Genomic DNA, 6,519 nt, shown 5'->3' on the forward strand with positions numbered 1-6,519 from the left:
TTGAGCATATGTATATATATATATACATATTGTTATTTTTATATTTGCGATAAAATTTCACAACTCGTAGTACAAAACTCAAAACAGATCATCAAAAAGGCTGTTTTTTCCTAACTTTAAGCACATTTTCAATTGACTAAAGACAACACACAAAATCACACAGTACCTTTTTCACCAAACCTAATCAGTGTTTCATCTAGAAATACCTTTCACATTGCAGTGCTCACAATACTTTTCATATGATTCTCTTCTCATTTGTTAAAACACATTTGACCATAATTTAATCCAACTGCGCTTAATGGTTAATCACTTAACCGTTTGGTAAACCTATAGATTTTAACTGGTTTGTCTACTACATATGGATTTTGAGAACTACAGAAATAAAAGGTGTGTTTGTAATGTATAAACATCTAAATGACATGGATGATACATGATAACCGTACATAATGACTACTCCATATTGCTAATTGATTTCACATGGTGGTAACCACAACTGGTCTGGGCTATCGTCGTTGAATAGAATAAATAGAGGCCTTACCATGGCAGAAGCTGCCAGATTAGTTCACCACAATCTGAAAATAAAACAGCTGTCAATTTGATGGTGAGAACATTTCACCAAGAAAACCTGTAAGTCTGCAGGAAATGCACTATGCTTTACATTACATTTAGAATAAATGACATTGTAATGCATGTAAATTCACAACTGTCACGCCCTGTTTCACCTATCTTTGTCCTTGTCTTCACCCCCTCCAGGTGTCGCCCATCTTCCCCATTATCGCCCGTGTACTTATACCTGTGTTTTCTGTTTATCTGTTACCAGTTCGTCTTGTCAAGCTTATCAGCATTTGTCCTGTCAGCTCTACCCCCCCCCCCCCTCCCTCCAGACTCTCTCGCCCTCCTGATTTTTGACCTTTGCTTGTCCTGACCCTGAACCCAGATGCCTGACTACTCTGCCTGCCCCTGAGCCTGCCTGCTGTCCTGTACCTTTGCCCCTATCTGGCTTTCCGACCTCTGCCTGACCTGACCCTGAACCCAGACGCCTGACCACTCTGCCTGCCCCTGAGCCTGCCTGCTGTCCTGTACCTTTGCCCCTATCTGGCTTTCCGACCTCTGCCTGACCTGACCCTGAACCCAGACGCCTGACCACTCTGCCTGCCCCTGAGCAGGGCCAGCTGCGCGATGCCATCTCATCCCAAGGAGCCACCATCAGGCGGCACGAGGAACTGCTTCGTGGCCTTATGTAGAGGGTCCAAACGTTGGCTGAATGCTATGACCGGGCATTGGACGGTTCGCAGGAGCAGTTCTGTGGGTTGTCTGGGAGGCAGCCTACCACGGTGGTAGCCCCGCAGTAACCCTGAGTAACCCTGGCCATATCCGTTCTCCGGGAGCAAAGTTTCCCGGAGGCTAATCCAGCTTCGGCAGGGCTCCTGCAGTGTGGCTGACTATGCGGTGGATTTCCGCATGTTGGCAGTAGAGAGTGCTTTGAACCAGGAAGCACTGTTCGATATGTTCCTGCACGGCGTCTCGGAGGAGGTCAAGGACGAGCTTGCTGCGCGGGAGTTAGAAACAGATCTCGATTCCCTCATTGCTTTGACCATCCGACTCGATGGGTGACTACGGGAACGACAGAGGGAGAGAATTCGATTTCACTCGCACGCCCAGGGATTCCACCTTGCCTCCGAGTCCCCCGTACCCTTTGTATACACCCCACCTTTCATATGTCCTGTATAAAGCCCATGCCTCAGTCCATTGTCTTCCATTTCCAGGCCAACACCTCCTCCCTGTGTCGTCGATAGCCCTCTGGCCTACACGGTGAGACGCCTCCTGAGGGACCCTGAATCCGCCCTCCTGACCACTCTCCCTGAGCCTGCCGTCCTGTACCTTTGCCTCTGTTGCTGTAAACATTGCTACTTCGACACGGTCTGCATCGGGGTCTTACCTTATCCTGATAAAAACAAGTTACAGTATACTGTTCTACCCTCAGAATTGACAGACGACCCCGTGGTGGCCGTGTGCTGACCGACCAGCAGGAATGGGTAGTGGTGGAAATTATGGCGGCTAGGAATTACATAATAGTGGGCCATTGAGGAAAACGATGACACCTTTGCCAATGTGGCATTCATCAAACTACCTTTTGAAGAGGCAGCATTTACCTGATGCCTTTTGAGAAACAACCGGGAAAAACAACTGCGGGCAGAGTGTTCAGGTACAGCACTATATACTGTTACTGTTTGATGCACATGCTTCTTCACAATATCATATTGGAACTATACTGTGAAAAGAACTAAACAAAATATATGTTTGGATGGTTATGGTGCTGTGAACCATCACAAGTATATCTTTGTTGATGAAGCTGGCTTCAACCTGGCCAAAACTCGGCACCGTGGGTGGAACCTCATCGGCCAACGTGCAACCCCCCAAGTTCCTGGACAACTTGAGGGAAACATGTGCACAGCTATGGTTCAGACATGGTTTCGGGCCCATCCCCAATTTGTGACCCTATATAGCATGGAGGTGGAAGGTGTATCGCCATCCCCATGAGCATGCCACCATCCTTCTGTTCATGGATTAGGTCATAGCTGTGGGAAGTAGGAGTGCTGACTGTAAAGGATGTCTTCATTGATCACACCTTTTGATTACACATTGGATAGATATTATGGAAATTATATATTCTGTCAATTGTGTTGGGTAATGTCAAACCTAATGTGAACTGCACTGTAGCATATTACTTCACCACTTCTAAGGGCTATCGGATTAACTGGTAATTAAAATGATTACATTAAAATATATTGTTTTGGGGATTAAAACAATATGCTCATTACATTTCACAAACTTATTTTGACTCAATGGTTGTGGAGAGAGGTTTTGAATGAAAGACTGGCTGCGTTACAAGTGTGACCAGTTTGGAGATTTGTACTAAGAAAAAGTTCTCCCAAAGTCCGTCAGTAGAATGTTTGACCACCGCCAACTGAATGTCAAAATGTTTTCTATTAATTATACACAAGATTTACTTCCATTTTTAAACAATTTTCTGTGTTTATGAAGATGCATTCATATCCAGAGTGTGTCTTGTGTGAACAAGACATTATGCATTGATTTAAGTTATACTGTTATGGTTTTCCCAACGAGATGGCTAGATCATCTGTCTCAAATGTATCTCAATACAATTCATTAGACGTTACATTTGTCTACAGTTTGCAGATGACCTAGTGAAAGTCTTCACACCCTTTGCAGTTTTCATAATTTGCTTTAAGTCAAAATATAACAAATGCGTTACATTGGGATTTGTTTTCCACTGATCTGCACAATGAATCATGAATTACTTATGCAAGTCCAATATGAATATAATGGCAGTGTGCCTCGTCTCTTACAAAAGCTTTCCAGAACCTGCAAACTGTTTTTTATACTGTTCAACATACCTTGTGTCAATTGAAGCGTATCCTCAATACTGACAAAACTAAACTAATGGTGTTTTCTAAAGCAAGAAATAGACCTCTGAACATTTCACCTGTTACTACCTGTCAAGGCAAGGAGATTGAGGTTGTAACCTCATATAAATATCTTGGAACTTTAATTGATAACGGCCTCTCTTTAAAATTGCATATTCAACAATTTACAAAAAAATGTAAGCTGAAATTGGGATTTTATTTGAGGAATAAGGCCTGTTTCACTTTTGAAGCCAGAAGGAGGCTAGTATCAGCTACATGTATGCCTTTACTAGACTATGGGGATATTTTATATATGAATGCTTCTGCTCAGTGTTTGAGATCAATTGACACTCTTTACCATGGCACTTTGAGATATATTTTAAAACTGCAAAACACTTACGCACCACTGCACTTTGTATACCAGGGTTAGCTAGCCTTCTCTGGTCACTCGTAGGCTCAGGCACTGGTATACTTTACAGAGCTATTTTGGGTTTACTACCTTTTTATTTGGGCATTTTTATTGTTCAGAAATGTGGTGGGTACTCTCTTCGTTCGCTGGACTTTATCCTGCTAACTGTTCCAAATGTCCGAACTGAATTTGGTAAAAGAGCTTTTATGTACTCTGCGCCATCGTCTTGGAACGCCTTACAAAATACTTTTAAACTTGTCCCGATTGGTATTTTTAAATCATTGACGAATGATCTTGAGACTGATTCCCTGACCTGTTAATGTTTTTAATTTGCGGTTTTTGATTTTGTTTTACTCTTGTGAATTCTATGGTTTTTAACTAGATTACTTGTTGTTTTTCATGTAATTTGTCTGTTATTTTTCGTAATGACTTGGTACTGCCTATCTTGGCCAGGACGCTCTTGAAAAATAGATTTTAAATCTCAATGAGCCCTTCCTGGTTAAATAAAGGTTAAATAAAATAAATAATTGAAGAGATTCATTTTATTTATTGATTTAACCGATATTTTGTCTCCCTGTTCTCCTTTTCATAAAGAATCGTTGCTGTAACGGCTGTTGGTTGAAGAAGGTGAGGACCAAAGCACAGCGTGGTATGTGTTCATGTTAGTTTATTAACACTAAATACAAAAATAACAAAGGGAATAACCGAAACAGTCCTGAAAGGTGAAAAACACTAAACAGAAATCAACTTCCCACAAGACACAGGTGGGAAAAGGCTACCTAAGTATGGTTCTCAATCAGAGACAACGATCGACAGCTGTCCCTGATTGAGAACCATACCCGGCCAAAACAAAGAAATACCAACAAATAGAAAAATAACATAGAATGCCCACCCAAATCACACCCTGACCAACCCAAAAATAGAGACATAAAAAGCTCTCTACGGTCAGGGCGTGACAGTTACAAGTTTTTACTTGAATGTCTTTTAAGTGTTATTAATTGCCAACTTTACTCTGAAATAAATCAATTGGAGCTAAATAAAAAATCTAATGTGTGCGAAGTTGCCTTAGAAAATAGGCTAATCATGTTTGTTAATCTGACTCGTATGGGTAACCAGAAATGGGTCGTATAATAGTATTAGCTGTGAGAAAATAAGTGCCTTATAAAATGCGGGCCATATCAAACGAATGTGTCAGCATTCACAGAGAGAGATACTATATTTAATTTATCAGTTTTAGTGCAACATTTTTTGTAAACGGTTTGCTTTGCTTGCCAACAACCGATAGACCATAACTACAATCTTGTTATGAACTTAATCGGTCAATCCAGGATTCGAAAAACAGTTTGCACAGTTAATACAAAGCTAAGGGATGAGGGTGGATAATTGTAATGACTCAAATTAATCGACAGAGCTATGAAAACTGACCATCCATTAGATCAAAATTATAGTTTTAACCATGTTTTGAAGCTATACAGTGTTAGTTTACAAGCTTATATTTTGGACTCTGATGGTGTACGACAGTTGAACTAGCTCATGAGGCATTTATAATTTATTTTCTTGAAGAATTAATGGCAATATATTATTGATTTAGAAGTCCAAAATTGGCTGTACCAACATTGGATTTCCCCTTTAACATAATAAAACCTGAGTGGGAGTCTCTTTGCAGCAGGATGTCAATGCTAGTAGAAAGGCCTAACTGCTTGGGAGTGACTGTTGAACAGATAGTTATCGAGGGCCACCGTGGTGGCCTTTTGAAGAGAAGAGGGAGGTCCATATGCCACTGGGGGGACACAAACAACTTCCTAATGGTCACAGAAGTCAGATAAGAGGGTCAGAAGAGTCCTATCAGATGAATGAGTGGTAGAATTCTGCTGTTTGTGTCAGGCATATTCAGCAGGGAATCTCGGGTGAAACAATGCCATCCTGTAATGCTCAGTTGGTAAAGCATGGTACTTGCTACGTCAGGGTTATGGATTAGATTCCCTGGGCCACCCATATTTTTTTTATATTTATTTATATTAACATTCAGCTCTTCAATATGAGAAATGGCCTCAATTCAACCAAATCTATTAAAAACAAAAAGTAGGCATTGATACAAAGCCGAATAATAAAGGAGATTCACATGACCATATTGCTTACTCCACCTATGCTCTACAAGGTGACAGATACTGTAGCTTAACGCAGGGATCATCAACTAGATTCAGCCGCGGGCCAATTGTTTCTTGAGCAGATGGTCAGGGGGCCGGAACATAATTAAAAATAATTTGTAGACTGCAAATTGACCGCAAGAAACCCAAACGGATACAATATTTGACAAAAACATAACCAATCTCGCTGTCATGTTCCAGGCAATGTTTTTCCACTCCTTAACTGTCCAGTGTTGGTGATTGTGTGCCAACTGGAGCCTCTTCTTGCTTCTTCTTGTTTTTAACTGATAGGAGTCAAACCAGGTGTGGTCATCTGCTGCAATAGCCCATCCGTGATAAGGACCATCAAGTTGTGCGCTTCGAGACGTCGTACTGCACACCACCGCGCCATTATTTATCTGTTAGTGTTAGCTTGCACGATTCTTTACATTCTCTTTCGACCTCTCTCATCAACGAGCTGTTTTCACCCACAGGACTGCCGCTTACTGGATGTTTTGTGTTTGTCGCACCATTTTTGGTAAACCCTAGACACTGT

Source organism: Oncorhynchus mykiss, chromosome 26 (genome assembly GCF_057628025.1).
Source record: "Oncorhynchus mykiss isolate SJ-2025 chromosome 26, ASM5762802v1, whole genome shotgun sequence".
Taxonomy (NCBI): Eukaryota; Metazoa; Chordata; class Actinopteri; order Salmoniformes; family Salmonidae; genus Oncorhynchus; species Oncorhynchus mykiss.